This window comes from Oncorhynchus masou, chromosome 5, assembly GCF_036934945.1.
Source record: "Oncorhynchus masou masou isolate Uvic2021 chromosome 5, UVic_Omas_1.1, whole genome shotgun sequence".
Classification (NCBI taxonomy): domain Eukaryota; kingdom Metazoa; phylum Chordata; class Actinopteri; order Salmoniformes; family Salmonidae; genus Oncorhynchus; species Oncorhynchus masou.
Genome location: NC_088216.1, coordinates 80,175,577 through 80,195,248, shown reverse-complemented (window position 1 = coordinate 80,195,248; position 19,672 = coordinate 80,175,577). Strand labels below are relative to the sequence as shown.

At 42.2% G+C, this 19,672-nt stretch overlaps 24 non-coding genes across 24 annotated transcripts; all 24 read left to right on the top strand.

The window, feature by feature from the left end:
* The first annotated feature begins 9,320 nt into the window (after positions 1–9,320).
* On the top strand, positions 9,321–9,392 carry trnae-uuc (transfer RNA glutamic acid (anticodon UUC)). The gene has a single exon. It is a non-coding gene; the product is annotated as a tRNA-Glu (tRNA).
* A 402-nt stretch (positions 9,393–9,794) lies between these two features.
* On the top strand, positions 9,795–9,867 carry trnar-acg (transfer RNA arginine (anticodon ACG)). The gene has a single exon. It is a non-coding gene; the product is annotated as a tRNA-Arg (tRNA).
* Positions 9,868–10,071: 204 nt separating this feature from the next.
* Positions 10,072–10,143, top strand: trnae-uuc (transfer RNA glutamic acid (anticodon UUC)). Its single transcript has one exon. It is a non-coding gene; the product is annotated as a tRNA-Glu (tRNA).
* Positions 10,144–10,504: 361 nt separating this feature from the next.
* Positions 10,505–10,577, top strand: trnar-acg (transfer RNA arginine (anticodon ACG)). The gene has a single exon. It is a non-coding gene; the product is annotated as a tRNA-Arg (tRNA).
* A 207-nt stretch (positions 10,578–10,784) lies between these two features.
* On the top strand, positions 10,785–10,856 carry trnae-uuc (transfer RNA glutamic acid (anticodon UUC)). Its single transcript has one exon. It is a non-coding gene; the product is annotated as a tRNA-Glu (tRNA).
* Positions 10,857–11,244: 388 nt separating this feature from the next.
* Positions 11,245–11,317, top strand: trnar-acg (transfer RNA arginine (anticodon ACG)). The gene has a single exon. It is a non-coding gene; the product is annotated as a tRNA-Arg (tRNA).
* Positions 11,318–11,528: 211 nt separating this feature from the next.
* On the top strand, positions 11,529–11,600 carry trnae-uuc (transfer RNA glutamic acid (anticodon UUC)). Its single transcript has one exon. It is a non-coding gene; the product is annotated as a tRNA-Glu (tRNA).
* Positions 11,601–12,295: 695 nt separating this feature from the next.
* On the top strand, positions 12,296–12,367 carry trnae-uuc (transfer RNA glutamic acid (anticodon UUC)). Its single transcript has one exon. It is a non-coding gene; the product is annotated as a tRNA-Glu (tRNA).
* A 338-nt stretch (positions 12,368–12,705) lies between these two features.
* On the top strand, positions 12,706–12,778 carry trnar-acg (transfer RNA arginine (anticodon ACG)). Its single transcript has one exon. It is a non-coding gene; the product is annotated as a tRNA-Arg (tRNA).
* Positions 12,779–12,983: 205 nt separating this feature from the next.
* Positions 12,984–13,055, top strand: trnae-uuc (transfer RNA glutamic acid (anticodon UUC)). The gene has a single exon. It is a non-coding gene; the product is annotated as a tRNA-Glu (tRNA).
* A 409-nt stretch (positions 13,056–13,464) lies between these two features.
* trnar-acg (transfer RNA arginine (anticodon ACG)) lies at positions 13,465–13,537 on the top strand. Its single transcript has one exon. It is a non-coding gene; the product is annotated as a tRNA-Arg (tRNA).
* A 211-nt stretch (positions 13,538–13,748) lies between these two features.
* On the top strand, positions 13,749–13,820 carry trnae-uuc (transfer RNA glutamic acid (anticodon UUC)). Its single transcript has one exon. It is a non-coding gene; the product is annotated as a tRNA-Glu (tRNA).
* Positions 13,821–14,229: 409 nt separating this feature from the next.
* Positions 14,230–14,302, top strand: trnar-acg (transfer RNA arginine (anticodon ACG)). The gene has a single exon. It is a non-coding gene; the product is annotated as a tRNA-Arg (tRNA).
* Positions 14,303–14,513: 211 nt separating this feature from the next.
* Positions 14,514–14,585, top strand: trnae-uuc (transfer RNA glutamic acid (anticodon UUC)). Its single transcript has one exon. It is a non-coding gene; the product is annotated as a tRNA-Glu (tRNA).
* A 384-nt stretch (positions 14,586–14,969) lies between these two features.
* On the top strand, positions 14,970–15,042 carry trnar-acg (transfer RNA arginine (anticodon ACG)). Its single transcript has one exon. It is a non-coding gene; the product is annotated as a tRNA-Arg (tRNA).
* A 195-nt stretch (positions 15,043–15,237) lies between these two features.
* trnae-uuc (transfer RNA glutamic acid (anticodon UUC)) lies at positions 15,238–15,309 on the top strand. Its single transcript has one exon. It is a non-coding gene; the product is annotated as a tRNA-Glu (tRNA).
* Positions 15,310–16,001: 692 nt separating this feature from the next.
* On the top strand, positions 16,002–16,073 carry trnae-uuc (transfer RNA glutamic acid (anticodon UUC)). The gene has a single exon. It is a non-coding gene; the product is annotated as a tRNA-Glu (tRNA).
* A 409-nt stretch (positions 16,074–16,482) lies between these two features.
* Positions 16,483–16,555, top strand: trnar-acg (transfer RNA arginine (anticodon ACG)). The gene has a single exon. It is a non-coding gene; the product is annotated as a tRNA-Arg (tRNA).
* A 902-nt stretch (positions 16,556–17,457) lies between these two features.
* On the top strand, positions 17,458–17,529 carry trnae-uuc (transfer RNA glutamic acid (anticodon UUC)). Its single transcript has one exon. It is a non-coding gene; the product is annotated as a tRNA-Glu (tRNA).
* A 408-nt stretch (positions 17,530–17,937) lies between these two features.
* Positions 17,938–18,010, top strand: trnar-acg (transfer RNA arginine (anticodon ACG)). The gene has a single exon. It is a non-coding gene; the product is annotated as a tRNA-Arg (tRNA).
* A 205-nt stretch (positions 18,011–18,215) lies between these two features.
* On the top strand, positions 18,216–18,287 carry trnae-uuc (transfer RNA glutamic acid (anticodon UUC)). The gene has a single exon. It is a non-coding gene; the product is annotated as a tRNA-Glu (tRNA).
* Positions 18,288–18,690: 403 nt separating this feature from the next.
* On the top strand, positions 18,691–18,763 carry trnar-acg (transfer RNA arginine (anticodon ACG)). Its single transcript has one exon. It is a non-coding gene; the product is annotated as a tRNA-Arg (tRNA).
* A 211-nt stretch (positions 18,764–18,974) lies between these two features.
* On the top strand, positions 18,975–19,046 carry trnae-uuc (transfer RNA glutamic acid (anticodon UUC)). Its single transcript has one exon. It is a non-coding gene; the product is annotated as a tRNA-Glu (tRNA).
* Positions 19,047–19,449: 403 nt separating this feature from the next.
* On the top strand, positions 19,450–19,522 carry trnar-acg (transfer RNA arginine (anticodon ACG)). Its single transcript has one exon. It is a non-coding gene; the product is annotated as a tRNA-Arg (tRNA).
* The last annotated feature ends 150 nt before the right edge of the window (positions 19,523–19,672 follow it).

Below are 19,672 nucleotides of genomic sequence, written 5' to 3'. Positions count from 1 at the left end.
TGGCTAGTGATATATTTTACATCATTTCCCATCAATTCCCATTATTAAAGTGGCTGGAGTTGAGTCAGTGTGTTGGCAGCAGCCACTCAATGTTAGTGGTGGCTGTTTAACAGTCTGATGGCCTTGAGATAGAAGCTGTTTTTCAGTCTCTCGGTCCCAGCTTTGATGCACCTGTACTGACCTCGCCTTCTGGATGATAGCGGGGTGAACAGGCAGTGGCTCGGGTGGTTGTTGTCCTTGATGATCTTTATGGCCTTCCTGTGACATCGGGTGGTGTAGGTGTCCTGGAGGGCAGGTAGTTTGCCCCCGGTGATGCGTTGTGCAGACCTCACTACCCTCTGGAGAGCCTTACGGTTGTGGGCGGAGCAATTGCCGTACCAGCCGGTGATACAGCCCGACAGGATGCTCTCGATTGTGCATCTGTAGTAGTTTGTGAGTGCTTTTGGTGACAAGCCAAATTTCTTCAGCCTCCTGAGGTTGAAGAGGCGCTGCTGCGCCTTCTTCACGATGCTGTCTGTGTGGGTAGACCAATTCAGTTTGTCTGTGATGTGTACGCCGAAGAACTTAAAACTTACTACCCTCTCCACTACTGTTCCATCGATGTGGATAGGGGGGTGTTCCCTCTGCTGTTTCCTGAAGTCCACAATCATCTCCTTAGGTTTGTTGACGTTGAGTGTGAGGTTATTTTCCTGACACCACACTCCGAGGGCCCTCACCTCCTCCCTGTAGGCCGTCTCGTTGTTGTTGGTAATCAAGCCTGCCACTGTTGTGTTGTCCTCAAACTTGATGATTGAGTTGGAGTCGTGCGTGGCCACGCAGTCGTGGGTGAACAGAGAGTACAGGAGAGGGCTCAGAACGCAACCTTGTGGGGCCCCAGTGTTGAGGATCAGCGGGGTGGAGATGTTGTTGCCTACCCTCACCACCTGGGGGCAGCCCGTCAGGAAGTCCAGTACCCAGTTGCATAGGGCGGGGTCGAGACCCAGGGTCTCGAGGTTGATGACGAGCTTGGAGGGCACTATGGTGTTAAATGCCGAGCTGTAGTCGATGAACAGCATTCTCACATAGTTATTCCTCTTGTCCAGATGGGTTAGGGCAGTGTGCAGTGTGGTTGCATACATGGTCATCAATGACGAACACCCAGCACCCCCACTCCTTCCCCATCAGACAGCGCATCACATTTAGCAACTTCTTACACATTACCACCACTCTCTCAATGTGTTCTGCCCAGGTCAGTTTAGTGTCAAAGTATATTCCAAGGAACCTGAAGCCCCCTACCCTTTCCAAGTTTCTCCCATATAACCTCAAGCATACCTCATCTCCAATCTTCCTCCTGGTAAAGAAAGAACACTGTTTGAGAACCTGAATCCCCACACTTCAGGCTCCTATTTTTCCCACTTCCTGTCTGACTGACTTGCCCAAAGTAAACTGCCTGTTACTCAGGCCCAGAAGCCAGGATATGCATATAATTGGTAGCATTGGATAGAAAACACTTTTTGTTTGACGTTTGTAGAAATGCATGAGACTATAACACAACTGATATGCTTGGAGAAAATCCCCCCCCAAAATGTTTTTGTTGAGATCCCATGCTCTTCCCTTAGAACGTATAGGGTCAATGTTAAATCCGGCTCCCAGATTGCAATTCCTATGGCTTCCTCTAGATGTCAACAGTCTTTGTTCAAGGTTTCAGGCTTGTTTCTTCCCAAACGAGGAAGAGTTTTGGCACTGGGAGTCATAGCTGGAAATTAGTCTGTGCGCGTGAGATGAAGAGGACGCATGTCTGATAATTGTACTTTTCTATTGAACATACTTCTTTCCGTATGAAATATTATAGTTTAATTACATTCTAGCATACCTGAGGATGAAATAGAAATGTAATTTGACGTGTTTTAACAAAGTTTAGTGGTAGCTTTTTTGGATTCCTTTGTCTGCATGTTGAAGGATTGGATTACTCAAATCGATGGCGCCAACTAAACTGACTTTGTGGGATATCCATAATTTTAATTTATCCATAATTTTAATACATTCAAATCGAATTTGATTTGATTTGTATGTGCCAAAATGTTTAATATCCATAACTGTAATGATTTTAATGATGTTTGAATTACGCGCCCTCCAATTTCACCAGAAGTTGTCGACAGGTGTCCAGCTAGCGGGACATCCCAGAGAGGTTTGCCTAGTGCTTTACCTCAAATTGCTTCCTGTACCTTCCTAATTATGGCACTTTTCTTCCCCTCTTCCATAAGGCCCCATCCTCTGCAAATAACGAACTCCCAATATCCGTCCATGCCTGAGAGTAAACATCATTGATGATGATTGAGAACAACAGAGGACTAATCACGCTCCCCTGCGGTGTACCGTTATCCACCAGGTAGCTGCCTGACAGAAACTTCCCTAGAAAACAAAAAATAGAATGCCCACCCCACCTCACGGGGCGGCAGTGTAGCCTAGCGGTTAGAGCGTTGGACTAGTAACCAGAAGGTTGCGAGTTCAAACCCCCGAGCTGACAAGGTACAAATCTGTTGTTTTTCCTCTGAACAGGCAGTTAACCCACTGTTCCTAGGCCATCATTGAAAATAAGAATTTGTTCTTAACTGACTTGCCTGGTTAAATAAAGGTAAAATAAAATAAATAAATCACACCCTAACCAAATAAATAAATAAAATGGCTCTCTAAGGTCAGGGCATGACAGACAGCTGTTATTGCTGCCAAAATCTATTGTAACATGTAATGATACAGGGGTGTGAATACAAACAATGAGATATTTATGTATTTCATTCTCATTTGCTACATTTTCTAAAAACATGTTTTCACTTATTTTTACAATATGGGGTATTGTTTTGTAGATGGGTGAGAAAAAAAATATATTTAATGAATTTTGAGTTCAGGCGGTAACACAACAAAATGTGGAATAGGTCAAGGGGTGTAAATAATTTCTGATGGCAATATAATCATGATCTTAGAATGCAATTTGTTTAATCAGATGGGTCTGCTAGGGATGGGGAAAAAAGTGTGACACCACTTCAGCCCCCGAGGACTAGAGTTGCCCATCCCTGGTCTAGGGTCTATGTAGCTTATTATCTGTCATGTTAGGAGTTGTGTTGCGCTGTTATGTGGACACTTGAATGTATCTTTACAGTTGAGCTTCCCTGGTCGAAACTTTAAACTAACCCCCCCCAAAAAAAAAGATGAATCAGGAACATTTATTCTACTGTCAAAATGGACGACAAAGTGTAAACTTGATGCACCGATACCTCTTGCCATGCGGCAGCAAAGAAAATAGTTCATGGCTTGGGTGGTTGGGGTCTTTAATGATTTTCCGGCCCTTCTTTTCACTCCGCCTAATATAGAGGTCCTGGATGGCAGGGAGCTCAGCCCCAGTAATGTACCGTGCTGTCCGCCTAACCCTTTGTGGAGCCATGCAATTGAAGGCAGTGCTATTGCATACCAAGCAGTGATGCAGGATTTGAGGGCCCATGCCAAACCTTTCCAACCTCCTGAGGGGGAAAAGGCACTGTCATGCCTTCTTCACGACTGTGTGTGTGGACCATTTTAAGTTCTTAGTAATTTGAACAGCCAAGACAAGTGTCGATGATTCATGATTTCGACTGGCTGGGAAAAGATGTCAGTCTCGTCCTGACATGTTCATTTTCTAAATAGGACACTGGAGATAGAATTTCAATATTGAAACTATGTTGCAAATATCGAGTCACAGACAGCAACATTTGTACAACCCCGAATCGTTGAATCATTGTTTTTTTAATCCTTAATTTTCCTTACAGTGACAACCGGAGAGTAGAAAAGCATCAGGCTTCTTCCGACTATCCTCATTCCTCTCACCTCGTAAATCTGTCATCAGTATGCATAACTTTTTAATATGAAAACCCACCTCTTTTTGTCCCATTGCTCACCTGGCAGGTAGCCTAGCGGTTACAGAGTTGAGCCAGCAACTGGAGGGTTGTCTCTGACATGAAAAATCTTGTGGGAAGTGAGCTGGCAACCAAAGGGTTGCTGGTGTCAAATCCTAGATTACCTGCTGTTGTGCCCTTGAACAAGGCAGTTAACCCCCCACAACAACAGCTGCTCAGTATGACAGTCCCCTACACCTCTCCAAAAACCTGTATGTGTGTCTTTAGGAGCGGTTGGGTTAAAAGCAGAAGTCATATTTCGTTTGTACCTTGTGTACAATTGACAAATAAAGTTATTCTGACAATCCTTGTTCCTCTCACCCTATAAATCTATCATCATCCATAACTTGTTAATATGAAAACCAGTATCCTTTTGTCAATCCGCTCACCCTTGTCAGGATTTGAACTTGTAGAAGGGTAAATGTGTTAAGCCTAAACACCACAGAAGTTAAATCTTGTTTATCTGAAATAATATAAATAGCTTATTCTATACATTTAACATAAAGTTCACATCGAAAACGTAATGTTAGCTAAGTTGTTTTGATTGTAAATCAAGGAAGTAATTGAAGTAACAGAATTGGAGGAAGACGTGAGAATGACAAATATACTCTAATTGTTGAAAGGCACTTCCATCACACATAAAACAAAATATAAAACAGTTCGTCATATAAGATTATTACACCACTACATATCTACAATACAAAATGTATACCACCATACAACAATATTACAATGTCCGTGTGTGTAGAGTGCATTTTCTGGTGTTTGTGTCTATACCTGTGTGTGTGTCTCGTCACAGTATCTGCTGTTCCATAAGGTGTATTTGTATATGTTTTTTGAACCTGATTCTACTGCGTGCATCAGTTACCTGATGTGGAATAGAGTTCCATGTAGTTATGGCTCTATGTAGTACTGTGTGCTTCTCATAGTCTGTTCTGGACTTGGGGATTGTGAATAGACCTGGTGGAATGTCTTGTGTGGTATGCATGGGTGTCCGATCTGTGTGCTCATAGTTTAAACAGACACTTTGGTGAATTCAGCATATCAACACTTCTTACAAAAACAAGTAGTGATGAAGTCAATCTCGCCTCCACTTTGAGCCATGAGAGATATGCATATCATTAATGTTACTTCTAGTCTCTGCTAGGTAAAGCCCCGTTGGCCCGAGAACTGAACCCTGTGGCACACCCATAGAGACTGTCAGAGGTCCGGACAACAGGCCCTCTGATTTGACACACTGAACTCTATCAGAGAAGTAGTTGGTAAACCAGGCAAGGCAATCATTTGAGAAACCAAGGCTGTCGAGTCTGCCAATAAGAATGTTGTGATTGACAGAGTCGAAAGCCTTGGCCAGGTCGATGAATACGGCTGCACAGTAATGTCTCTTATCGATGGCGGTTATGATGTCGTTTAGAACCTTGAGCGTGGCTGAGGTGCACCCATGGCAAGCTCTGAAACCAGATTGCATAGTGGAGAAGGTATGGTGGGATACCAAATGGTCAGTCATCTGTTTGTTAACTTGGCTTTCGAAGACCTTACAAAGACAGGGTAGGATAGATATAGGTCTGTTGCAGTTTGGGTCTAGAGTGTCACCCCCTTTGAAGAGGGGGATGACCGTGGCAGCTTTCCAATCTTTGTGAATCTCAGACGATACGAAAGAGAGGTTGAACAGGCTAGTGATAGGGGTTGCAACACTTTCGGCAGATCATTTTAGAAAGAGAGGGTCCATATTGTCTAGCCCAGCTGATTTGTAGGGGTCCAGATTTTGCAGCTCTTTCAGAACATCAGCTATCTGGATTTGGGTAAAGGAGAAATGGTGGAAGCTTTGGCGGTTTGCTGTGGAGGGTGCCCGGGCAGTTGACTGGGGTAGGGGTAGCCATGTGGAAAGCATGGCCAGCTGTAGAGAAATGCTTATTGAAATTCTCAATTATTGTGGATTTATCAGTGGTGACAGTGTTTCCTTGCCTCAGAGCAGTGGGCAGCTTGGAGGAGGTGCTCTTATTCTCCATGGAATTTACAGAACTGTCCCAGAACTTTTTTGAGTTAGTACTACAGGATGCAAATATCTATTTGAAAAAGCTTGCCTTAGCTTTTCTAACTGCCTGTGTATATTTGTTCCTAACTTCCCTGAAAAGTTGCATATCAAGGGGGCTATTCGATGCTAATGCAGAACTTCACAGGATGTTTTTGTGCTGGTCAAGGACAGACGGGTCTGGAGTGAACCAAGCACGATATCTATTCCTAGTTCTACATTTTTTGAGAGGGGCATGCTTATTTAAGATGGTGAGGAAGGCACTTTTAAAGAATAGCCAGGAATCCTCTACTGACAGTATGAGGTCAATGTCATTCCAGGATACCCCGGCCAGGTCGATTAGAAAGGCCTGCTCGCAGAAGTGTTTCAGGGAGCGTTTGACAGTGTTGAGGGGTGGTGGTTTGGTCGCAGACCCATTACGGAAGCAGGCAATGAGGCAGTGATCGCCGCGATCTTGATTGAAAACAGCAGAGGTGTATTTGGAGGGCGAATTAGTTAGGATGACATCTATGAGGGTGCCCGTGTTTACTGATTTGGGGTTGTACCTGGTAGGTTCATTGATAATTTGTGTGAGATTGAGGGCATCAAGCTTAGTTTGTAGGATGGCCGGGGTGTTAAGCATGTCCCAGTTTAGGTCACCTAGTAGCACAAGCTCAGAAGATAGATGGGGGGCAATCAATACACATATGGTATCGAGGGCACAGCTAGGGGCAGAGGGAGGTCTATAGCAAGTGGCATCAGTGAGAGACTTGTTTCTGGACAGGTGAAATTTTAGAAGTAGAAGCTCAAATTGTTTGGGTACAGACTCAGATAGTAATACAGAACTCTGCAGGCTATCTTTGCAGTAGATTGCAACATCGCCCCCTTTGGCAGTTCTATCTTGGTGGAAAACGTTATAGTTAGCAATGGAGATTTCAGGGTTTTTGGTGGTTTTCCAAAGCCAGGATTCAGACACGGCTAAGACATCTGGGTTGGCAGAGTGTGCTAAAGCAGTGAGTAAAACAAACTTAGGGAGTAGGCTTCTAATGTTAACATGCATGGAACCAAGGCTTTTACGTTTACAGAAGTCAACAAATGAGAGCACCTGGGGGGTGGGAGTGGAGCTTGGCCTTGCAGGACCTGGATTAACCTCCACATCACCAGAGGAACAGAGGAGAAGTAGGATAAGGTTAAGGCGAAAGACTATATGAACTGGCCATCTAGCACTTTCAGAACAGAGAGTAAAAGGATCAGGTTTCTGGGCACGATAGCATAGATTCAAGGCATAGTGTACAGACAAAGGTAAGGTAGGATGTGAGTACATTGGAGGTAAACCTAGGCATTGAGTAATGAAGAGAGAGATATAGTCTCTCGAGATGTTTAAACCAGGTGATGTCATCGCATATGTAGGAGGTGGAACAACATGGTTGGCTAAGGCATATTGAGCAGGGCTAGAGGCTCTGAAATAAGACAGTAATCACTAACCAGGACAGTAATGGGCAAGGCATATTGATATTAGTGAGAGGCATGCGTAGCCAAGTGAACATATGGGTTCAGTGAGTGGTTGGGCTGGCTGGGGACACTGCGATTCAGACAGTTAGCAGGCCGATGCTAACAAGCTAGCAGCTAGTAGACCAGGGCAAGCTAGCAGTTAGCAGGCTGGGTTAGCAAGCAAGCAGTTAGCATGGGCTAGCAGTTACAGACCGGGCAGGTAAGCTAGCAGTTAGCAGGCCGGGGCCGGCAGCTAGCAGTTAGTAGACCGGGGCAAGCTAGCAGTTAGCAGGCCGGGTTAGCAAGCAGTTAGCAGGGGCTAGCAGTTAGCAGACCGGGTTAGCAAGCAAGCAGTTAGCACAGGCTAGCAGTTACCAGACCGGGTTAGTAAGCAGGCAGATAGCAGGGGCTAGAAAGTTAGCCTTTCGGGGACGTCACGATGGGGGTAGGTCTGTTTTTGCCTCTTCGTGAGGTGACGTCGATAGACCAGTCGTGGAATTAGTAGGGTTCCAAGTAGCTCTAGGTAGCTAGCAGGCCTAGCTGGTTAGCATAATGGGCCTTCAGCGGGTGTCGCGCCTGAGTGAACTGCGAAGGAGGTGCTAATGAACATTGTTCAGTGCCTCTGTGTTCAGTTTCTTCAAAAGGTAATGGTATTGTGAGCTTCCGTATTTTCCCGGTCGATGTAGAGTATTGGTATTTTGTGTTTGGTATTCAAATAGTCTGGGTCTGTCTTTAGGTTTTGCCAGCTACACCCAACTGATGGCCTTCTGGAACTTGATTGAGCGGGCAGCAGAGACCAGGTTTATAAGAGTCACAAGCACCAATCCATCTGAAACAAGTGTTACTCGAAGAAAACCAGTAAGGGACAACTTCATTAAATACAGTACTTAATAGAGAATATTATTTGAGCTTACTGTAATTGTTAAACATTATTTACTTTTTGTGTTATGGACAATATATTGTACTAAAACGGTTTTCTTTATGTTCAGACACGGCCATCAATCAACAATTTCTTCTTGTTTTTGACTCATCTGTCGCTGGGTCTGAAGCCGAAGGGTTTGGCCCATCGGTTCAGCATCCACCAATCGTCTCTTGTGTCATCATTGTGTGCTGGATCTGTGAGTGACAAGGAAATCTTCAAGCAGTCTGCAATTATTTCCTTACTCACCTGACATGGCCATTATGGTGGATGAGGGCTTTCTCGTAGATGACATTGTTCCGTGCAAGGTCCACTGGCCAGCCTTTCTGTCAAGACGCACACAGATGCCAGCGCATGAGGTTAGGGAGACCCAATCCATTGCCAGGCAGAGAGTGCTTGTTGAAAGAATGATCCGCTGAGTAAAGGAACACAAGCTGTTTGACACAGTCATCCCCCTAACAATCTCAGGCAGCATCAACCAATTATTTGTAGTGGCATGCCTGTTGGTCAACTATCAAAACGGACCTTTGGTCAGTGCATGGGCCAAGCCAGTGTAAATGTACATGTGTTTATTTACGAGCAGAAAAATAATATTTTGTTTATATATGACATGTATCGATAATGTGTGTGGAGCTTGTATTGGCTGTAGGAGTTGGGAAAGATATCAAGTAAACACAGAATATCCAGAATGCAAGATTGAATACAATGTTAGACATGTGTAATAGATTAACTGAAGTTTTTTTGTTTTTTTGTCTGACTACGGATCAGAAGATTCTAGGTTCGACTCCTGGCTGGCTCAATATTTAATTGATTGAAATCAAGCTGGGAATGATATTGTATTCCTTTCAGTGCTTCTGGCTGTTCTCACTTCAGACTGATTTCATCTGGACATTCCCCAACATCTCAGAGAAAAAAAGATGGAGCTTTGAAATCCAACAGGCATAATGTCAACATTTAAAGATTTGTCTGTGATGTGTATTTTAAGTTTGTGTCTTCCCATATGGTCTAGCGGTTAGGATTCCTGGTTTTCACCCAGGTGGCCCGGGTTCAACTCCCGGTATGGGAAAGAATATCTTGTTGTTTGGGATGCACTTGTGTAAACACAGATACTGCGTTTAAACTTTCAGCAGCTTCACACAACACAACAATATTCTCTCAGCAACAGGACATGTTATTTAGATTCAAATTATACAAGTCATTTTAACAGGCAGCAGTTTCACACAACACAACAATATTCCCTCAGCAACAGGAAATGTGACATGTTATGTAGATTCAAATTATACAAGGCTTTTTAAACGTTGAATACACTTCATGGCTGCATTTCTTGCTCTGCAGTAAAATTCATGCAACAACAGGAGGATCAAATTAAGATATGCATCTGAAACAGAAAACCAAGGAACCTTGTTGTTGACAGACGCAATGACTGTGTACACTGGTCTAGCTGTGACCTGACTTCAGCTTAGACTTTGGGCCAGTGGCGCAATGGATAACGTGTCTGACTACGGATCAGAAGATTCTAGGTTCGACTCCTGGCTGGCTCAATATTTAATTGATTGAAATCAAGCTGGGAAGGATACTGTATTCCTTTCAGTGCTTCTGGCTGTTCTCACTTCAAACACATTTCAGACGGATTTCATCTGGACATTCCCCAACATCTCTGAGAAAAAAAGATGGAGCTTTGAAATCCAACAGGCATAATGTCAACATTTAAAGATTTGTCTGTGATGTATTTTAAGTATGTGTCTTCCCATATGGTCTAGCGGTTAGGATTCCTGGTTTTCACCCAGGTGGCCCGGGTTCAACTCCCGGTATGGGAAAGAATATCTTGTTGTTTGGGATGCACTTGTGTAACCACAGATTGTTTAAACACAGATCAGCAACAGGAAATGTGACATGTTTTAGATTCAAATTATACAAGCAGCAGTTTCACACAACACAACAATATTCCCTCAGCAACAGGAAATGTGACATGTTATGTAGATTCAAATTATACAAGGCTTTTTAAACGTTGAATACACTTCATGGCTGCATTTCTTGCTCTGCAGTAAAATTCATGCAACAACAGGAGGATCAAATTAAGATATGCATCTGAAACAGAAAACCAAGGAACCTTGTTGTTGACAGACGCAATGACTGTGTACACTGGTCTAGCTGTGACCTGACTTCAGCTTAGACGTTGGGCCAGTGGCGCAATGGATAACGTGTCTGACTACGGATCAGAAGATTCTAGGTTCGACTCCTGGCTGGCTCAAATATTTAATTGATTGAAATCAAGCTGGGAATGATACTGTATTCCTTTCAGTGCTTCTGGCTGTTCTCACTTCAAACACATTTCAGACGGATTTCATCTGGACATTCCCCAACATCTCTGAGAAAAAAAGATGGAGCTTTGAAATCCAACAGGCATAATGTCAACATTTAAAGATTTGTCTGTGATGTGTATTTTAAGTATGTGTCTTCCCATATGGTCTAGCGGTTAGGATTCCTGGTTTTCACCCAGGTGGCCCGGGTTCAACTCCCGGTATGGGAAAGAATATCTTGTTGTTTGGGATGCACTTGTGTACAGATAACAGTTTCACACAACACAACAATATTCCCTCAGCAACAGGAAATGTGACATGTTATTTAGATTCAAATTATACAAGTCATTTTAACTGGCAGCAGTTTCACACAACACAACAATATTCCCTCAGCAACAGGAAATGTGACATGTTATGTAGATTCAAATTATACAAGGCTTTTTAAACGTTGAATACACTTCATGGCTGCATTTCTTGCTCTGCAGTAAAATTCATGCAACAACAGGAGGATCAAATTAAGATATGCATCTGAAACAGAAAACCAAGGAACCTTGTTGTTGACAGACGCAATGACTGTGTACACTGGTCTAGCTGTGACCTGACTTCAGCTTAGACGTTGGGCCAGTGGCGCAATGGATAACGTGTCTGACTACGGATCAGAAGATTCTAGGTTCGACTCCTGGCTGGCTCAATACTTAATTTAATTGATTGAAATCAAGCTGGGAATGATACTGTATTCCTTTCAGTGCTTCTGGCTGTTCTCACTTCAAACACATTTCAGATGGATTTCATCTGGACATTCCCCAACATCTCTGAGAAAAAAAGATGGAGCTTTGAAATCCAACAGGCATAATGTCAACATTTAAAGATTTGTCTGTGATGTGTATTTTAAGTTTGTGTCTTCCCATATGGTCTAGCGGTTAGGATTCCTGGTTTTCACCCAGGTGGCCCGGGTTCAACTCCCGGTATGGGAAAGAATATCTTGTTGTTTGGGATGCACTTGTGTAACCACAGATACTGCGTTTAAACTGGCAGCAGTTTCACACAACACAACAATATTCTCTCAGCAACAGGAAATGTGACATGTTATTTAGATTCAAATTATACAAGTCATTTTAACTGGCAGCAGTTTCACACAACACAACAATATTCCCTCAGCAACAGGAAATGTGACATGTTATGTAGATTCAAATTATACAAGGCTTTTTAAACGTTGAATACACTTCATGGCTGCATTTCTTGCTCTGCAGTAAAATTCATGCAACAACAGGAGGATCAAATTAAGATATGCATCTGAAACAGAAAACCAAGGAACCTTGTTGTTGACAGACGCAATGACTGTGTACACTGGTCTAGCTGTGACCTGACTTCAGCTTAGACGTTGGGCCAGTGGCGCAATGGATAACGTGTTTGACTACGGATCAGAAGATTCTAGGTTTCGACTCCTGGCTTGCTCAATAATAAATTTAATTGTTTGAAATCAAGCTGGGAATGATACTGTATGCCTTTCAGTGCTTCTGTCTGTTCTCACTTCAAACACATTTCAGATGGATTTCATCTGGACATTCCCCAACATCTCTGAGAAAAAAAAGATGGAGCGTTGAAATCCAACAGGCATAATGTCAACATTTAAAGATTTGTCTGTGATGTGTATTTTAAGTATGTGTCTTCCCATATGGTCTAGCGGTTAGGATTCCTGGTTTTCACCCAGGTGGCCCGGGTTCAACTCCCGGTATGGGAAAGAATATCTTGTTGTTTGGGATGCACTTGTGTAACCACAGATACTGCATTTAAACTGCCAGCAGTTTCACACAACACAACAATATTCCCTCAGCAGGAAACATGTTAGGAAGTCATGTGACATGTTATGTGACAGATTAGATTCAAATTATACAAGGCTTTTTAAACGTTGAATACACTTCATGGCTGCATTTCTTGCTCTGCAGTAAAATTCATGCAACAACAGGAGGATCAAATTAAGATATGCATCTGAAACAGAAAACCAAGGAACCTTGTTGTTGACAGACGCAATGACTGTGTACACTGGTCTAGCTGTGACCTGATTTCAGCTTAGACGTTGGGCCAGTGGCGCAATGGATAACGTGTCTGACTACGGATCAGAAGATTCTAGGTTCGACTCCTGGCTGGCTCAATATTTAATTGATTGAAATCAAGCTGGGAATGATACTGTATTCCTTTCAGTGCTTCTGGCTGTTCTCACTTCAAACACATTTCAGACGGATTTCATCTGGACATTCCCCAACATCTCTGAGAAAAAAGATGGAGCTTTGAAATCCAACAGGCATAATGTCAACATTTAAAGATTTGTCTGTGATGTGTATTTTAAGTATGTGTCTTCCCATATGGTCTAGCGGTTAGGATTCCTGGTTTTCACCCAGGTGGCCCGGGTTCAACTCCCGGTATGGGAAAGAATATCTTGTTGTTTGGGATGCACTTGTGTAACCACAGATACTGCGTTTAAACTGGCAGCAGTTTCACACAACACAACAATATTCCCTCAGCAACAGGAAATGTGACATGTTATTTAGATTCAAATTATACAAGTCATTTTAACTGGCAGCAGTTTCACACAACACAACAATATTCCCTCAGCAACAGGAAATGTGACATGTTATGTAGATTCAAATTATACAAGGCTTTTTAAACGTTGAATACACTTCATGGCTGCATTTCTTGCTCTGCAGTAAAATTCATGCAACAACAGGAGGATCAAATTAAGATATGCATCTGAAACAGAAAACCAAGGAACCTTGTTGTTGACAGACGCAATGACTGTGTACACTGGTCTAGCTGTGACCTGATTTCTGCTTAGATTTTGGGCCAGTGGCGCAATGGATAACGTGTCTGACTACGGATCAGAAGATTCTAGGTTCGACTCCTGGCTGGCTCAATACATAATTTAATTGATTGAAATCAAGCTGGGAATGATACTGTATTCCTTTCAGTGCTTCTGGCTGTTCTCACTTCAAACACATTTCAGATGGATTTCATCTGGACATTCCCCAACATCTCTGAGAAAAAAAGATGGAGCTTTGAAATCCAACAGGCATAATGTCAACATTTAAAGATTTGTCTGTGATGTGTATTTTAAGTTTGTGTCTTCCCATATGGTCTAGCGGTTAGGATTCCTGGTTTTCACCCAGGTGGCCCGGGTTCAACTCCCGGTATGGGAAAGAATATCTTGTTGTTTGGGATGCACTTGTGTAACCACAGATACTGCGTTTAAACTGGCAGCAGTTTCACACAACACAACAATATTCCCTCAGCAACAGGAAATGTGACATGTTATTTAGATTCAAATTATACAAGTCATTTTAACTGGCAGCAGTTTCACACAACACAACAATATTCCCTCAGCAACAGGAAATGTGACATGTTATGTAGATTCAAATTATACAAGGCTTTTTAAACGTTGAATACACTTCATGGCTGCATTTCTTGCTCTGCAGTAAAATTCATGCAACAACAGGAGGATCAAATTAAGATATGCATCTGAAACAGAAAACCAAGGAACCTTGTTGTTGACAGACGCAATGACTGTGTACACTGGTCTAGCTGTGACCTGACTTCAGCTTAGACGTTGGGCCAGTGGCGCAATGGATAACGTGTCTGACTACGGATCAGAAGATTCTAGGTTCGACTCCTGGCTGGCTCAATACATAATTTAATTGATTGAAATCAAGCTGGGAATGATACTGTATTCCTTTCAGTGCTTCTGGCTGTTCTCACTTCAAACACATTTCAGACGGATTTCATCTGGACATTCCCCAACATCTCTGAGAAAAAAAGATGTAGCTTTGAAATCTAACAGGCATAATGTCAACATTTAAAGATTTGTCTGTGATGTGTATTTTAAGTATTTGTCTTCCCATATGGTCTAGCGATTAGGATTCCTGGTTTTCACCCAGGTGGCCCGGGTTCAACTCCCGGTATGGGAAAGAATATCTTGTTGTTTGGGATGCACTTGTGTAACCACTGTTTGCAGCAGTTTGTGTATTCCCTCAGCAACAGGAAATGTGAAGATTCAAATTAGATTCAAATTATACAAGTCATTTTAACAGGCAGCAGTTTCACACAACACAACAATATTCCCTCAGCAACAGGAAATGTGACATGTTATGTAGATTCAAATTATACAAGCCTTTTTAAACGTTGAATACACTTCATGGCTGCATTTCTTGCTCTGCAGTAAAATTCATGCAACAACAGGAGGATCAAATTAAGATATGCATCTGAAACAGAAAACCAAGGAACCTTGTTGTTGACAGACGCAATGACTGTGTACACTGGTCTAGCTGTGACCTGACTTCAGCTTAGACGTTGGGCCAGTGGCGCAATGGATAACGTGTCTGACTACGGATCAGAAGATTCTAGGTTCGACTCCTGGCTGGCTCAATATTTAATTGATTGAAATCAAGCTGGGAATGATACTGTATTCCTTTCAGTGCTTCTGGCTGTTCTCACTTCAGACGGATTTCATCTGGACATTCCCCAACATCTCTGAGAAAAAAAGATGGAGCTTTGAAATCCAACATGCATAATGTCAACTATTAAAGATTTGTCTGTGATGTGTATTTTAAGTATGTATCTTCCCATATGGTCTAGCGGTTAGGATTCCTGGTTTTCACCCAGGTGGCCCGAGTTCAACTCCCGGTATGGGAAAGAATATCTTGTTGTTTGGGATGCACTTGTGTAACCACAGATACTGCGTTTAAACTGGCAGCAGTTTCACACAACACAACAATATTCCCTCAGCAACAGGAAATGTGACATGTTATTTAGATTCAAATTATACAAGTCATTTTAACTGGCAGCAGTTTCACACAACACAACAATATTCCCTCAGCAACAGGAAATGTGACATGTTATGTAGATTCAAATTATACAAGGCTTTTTAAACGTTGAATACACTTCATGGCTGCATTTCTTGCTCTGCAGTAAAATTCATGCAACAACAGGAGGATCAAATTAAGATATGCATCTGAAACAGAAAACCAAGGAACCTTGTTGTTGACAGACGCAATGACTGTGTACACTGGTCTAGCTGTGACCTGATTTCAGCTTAGACGTTGGGCCAGTGGCGCAATGGATAACGTGTCTGACTACGGATCAGAAGATTCTAGGTTCGACTCCTGGCTGGTCAATACTTAATTTAATTGATTGAAATCAAGCTGGGAATGATACTGTATTCCTTTCAGTGCTTCTGGCTGTTCTCACTTCAAACACATTTCAGACGGATTTCATCTGGACATTCCCCAACATCTCTGAGAAAAAAAGATGGAGCTTTGAAATCCAACAGGCATAATGTCAACATTTAAAGATTTGTCTGTGATGTGTATTTTAAGTTTGTGTCTTCCCATATGGTCTAGCGGTTAGGATTCCTGGTTTTCACCCAGGTGGCCCGGGTTCAACTCCCGGTATGGGAAAGAATATCTTGTTGTTTGGGATGCACTTGTGTAACCACAGATACTGCGTTTAAACTGGCAGCAGTTTCACACAACACAACAATATTCCCTCAGCAACAGGAAATGTGACATGTTATTTAGATTCAAATTATACAAGTCATTTTAACTGGCAGCAGTTTCACACAACACAACAATATTCCCTCAGCAACAGGAAATGTGACATGTTATGTAGATTCAAATTATACAAGGCTTTTTAAACGTTGAATACACTTCATGGCTGCATTTCTTGCTCTGCAGTAAAATTCATGCAACAACAGGAGGATCAAATTAAGATATGCATCTGAAACAGAAAACCAAGGAACCTTGTTGTTGACAGACGCAATGACTGTGTACACTGGTCTAGCTGTGACCTGACTTCAGCTTAGACGTTGGGCCAGTGGCGCAATGGATAACGTGTCTGACTACGGATCAGAAGATTCTAGGTTCGACTCCTGGCTGGCTCAATATTAATTTAATTGATTGAAATCAAGCTGGGAATGGAACTGTATACCTTTCAGTGCTTCTGGCTGTTCTCACTTCAAACACATTTTAGACGGATTTCATCTGGACATTCCCCAACATCTCTGAGAAAAAAATGGAGCTTTGAAATCCAACAGGCATAATGTCAACATTTAAAGATTTGTCTGTGATGTGAAACTGTCTTCCCATATGGTCTAGGGTTTAGGATTCCTGGTTTTCACCCAGGTTTAAAGTATGGGAAAGAATATCTTGTTGTTTGGGATGCACTTTTACAGTGCGTTTAAATGCAGCAGTTTCACACAACACAACAATATTCCTCAGCCAGGACATTTTATACTGGCAGGCAGAATCACACAACACAACAATATTCCCTCAGCAACAGGAAATGTGACATGTTATGTAGATTCAAATTATACAAGGCTTTTCAAACGTTGAATACACTTCATGGCTGCATTTCTTGCTCTGCAGTAAAATTCATGCAACAACAGGAGGATCAAATTAAGATATGCATCTGAAACAGAAAACCAAGGAACCTTGTTGTTGACAGACGCAATGACTGTGTACACTGGTCTAGCTGTGACCTGATTTCAGCTTAGTTTTTGGGCAAGTGGAGCAATTTGATAACGTGTCTGACTACAGATCAGAAGATTCTAGGTTCGACTCATGGCTGGCTCAATACTTAATTTAATTGATTGAAATCAAGCTGGGAATGATACTGTATTCCTTTCAGTGCTTCTGGCTGTTCTCACTTCAAACACATTTCAGACGGATTTCATCTGGACATTCCCCAACATCTCTGAGAAAAAAAGATGCAGCTTTGAAATCTGACAGGCATAATGTCAACATTTAAAGATTTGTCTGTGATGTGTATTTTAAGTATGTGTCTTCCCATATGGTCTAGCGGTTAGGATTCCTGGTTTTCACCCAGGTGGCCCGGGTTCAACTCCCGGTATGGGAAAGAATATCTTGTTGTTTGGGATGCACTTGTGTAACCACAGATACTGCATTTAAACTACCAGCAGTTTCACACAACACAACAATATTCCATCAGCAACAGGAAAGTGACATGTTATTTAGATTCAAATTATACAAATCATTTTAACTGGCAGCAGTTTCACACAACACAACAATATTCCCTCAGCAACAGGAAATGTGACATGTTATGTAGATTCAAATTATACAAGGCTTTTCAAACGTTGAATACACTTCATGGCTGCATTTCTTGCTCTGCAGTAAAATTCATGCAACAACAGGAGGATCAAATTAAGATATGCATCTGAAACAGAAAACCAAGGAACCTTGTTGTTGAAAGACGCAATGACTGTGTACACTGGTCTAGCTGTGACCTGACTTCAGCTTAGATGTTGGGCCAGTGGCGCAATGGATAACGTGTCTGACTACGGATCAGAAGATTCTAGGTTCGACTCCTGGCTGGCTCACTATTTAATTGATTGAAATCAAGCTGGGAATGAAACTGTATTCCTTTCAGTGCTTCTGGCTGTTCTCACTTCAAACACATTTCAGACGGATTTCATCTGGACATTCCCCAACATCTCTGAGAAAAAAGATGGAGCTTTGAAATCCAACAGGCATAATGTCAACATTTAAAGATTTGTCTGTGATGTGTATTTTAAGTATGTGTCTTCCCATATGGTCTAGCGGTTAGGATTCCTGGTTTTCACCCAGGTGGCCCGGGTTAAACTCCCGGTATGGGAAAGAATATCTTGTTGTTTGGGATGCACTTGTGTAACCACAGATACTGCGTTTTAACTGGCAGCAGTTTCACACAACACAACAATATTCCCTCAGGAAATGTGACATGTTATTTAGATTCAAATTATACAAGTCATTTTAACTGGCAGCAGTTTCACACAACACAACAATATTCCCTCAGCAACAGGAAATGTGACATGTTATGTAGATTCAAATTATACAAGGCTTTTTAAACGTTGAATACACTTCATGGCTGCATTTCTTGCTCTGCAGTAAAATTCATGCAACAACAGGAGGATCAAATTAAGATATGCATCTGAAACAGAAAACCAAGGAACCTTGTTGTTGACAGACGCAATGACTGTGTACACTGTTCTAGCTGTGACCTGATTTCAGCCTAGACGTTGGGCCAGTGGCGCAATGGATAACGTGTCTGACTACGGATCAGAAGATTCTAGGTTCGACTCCTGGCTGGCTCAATACTTAATTTAATTGATTGAAATCAAGCTGGGAATGATACTGTATGCCTTTCAGTGCTTCTGGCTGTTCTCACTTCAAACACATTTCAGACGGATTTCATCTGGACATTCCCCAACATCTCTGAGAAAAAAAGATGGAGCTTTGAAATCCAACAGGCATAATGTCAACATTTAAAGATTTGTCTGTGATGTGTATTTTAAGTATGTGTCTTCCCATATGGTCTAGCGGTTAGGATTCCTGGTTTTCACCCAGGTGGCCCGGGTTAAACTCCCGGTATGGGAAAGAATATCTTGTTGTTTGGGATGCACTTGTGTAACCACAGATACTGCGTTTTAACTGGCAGCAGTTTCACACAACACAACAATATTCCTACAGGAAATGTGACATGTTATTTAGATTCAAATTATACAAGTCATTTTAACTGGCAGCAGTTTCACACAACACAACAATATTCCCTCAGCAACAGGAAATGTGACATGTTATGTAGATTCAAATTATACAAGGCTTTTTAAACGTTGAATACACTTCATGGCTGCATTTCTTGCTCTGCAGTAAAATTCATGCAACAACAGGAGGATCAAATTAAGATATGCATCTGAAACAGAAAACCAAGGAACCTTGTTGTTGACAGACGCAATGACTGTGTACACTGGTCTAGCTGTGACCTGATTTCAGCTTAGACGTTGGGCCAGTGGCGCAATGGATAACGTGTCTGACTACGGATCAGAAGATTCTAGGTTCGACTCCTGGCTGGCTCAATACTTAATTTAATTGATTGAAATCAAGCTGGGAATGATACTGTATTCCTTTCAGTGCTTCTGGCTGTTCTCACTTCAAACACATTTCAGACGGATTTCATCTGGACATTCCCCAACATCTCTGAGAAAAAAAGATGGAGCTTTGAAATC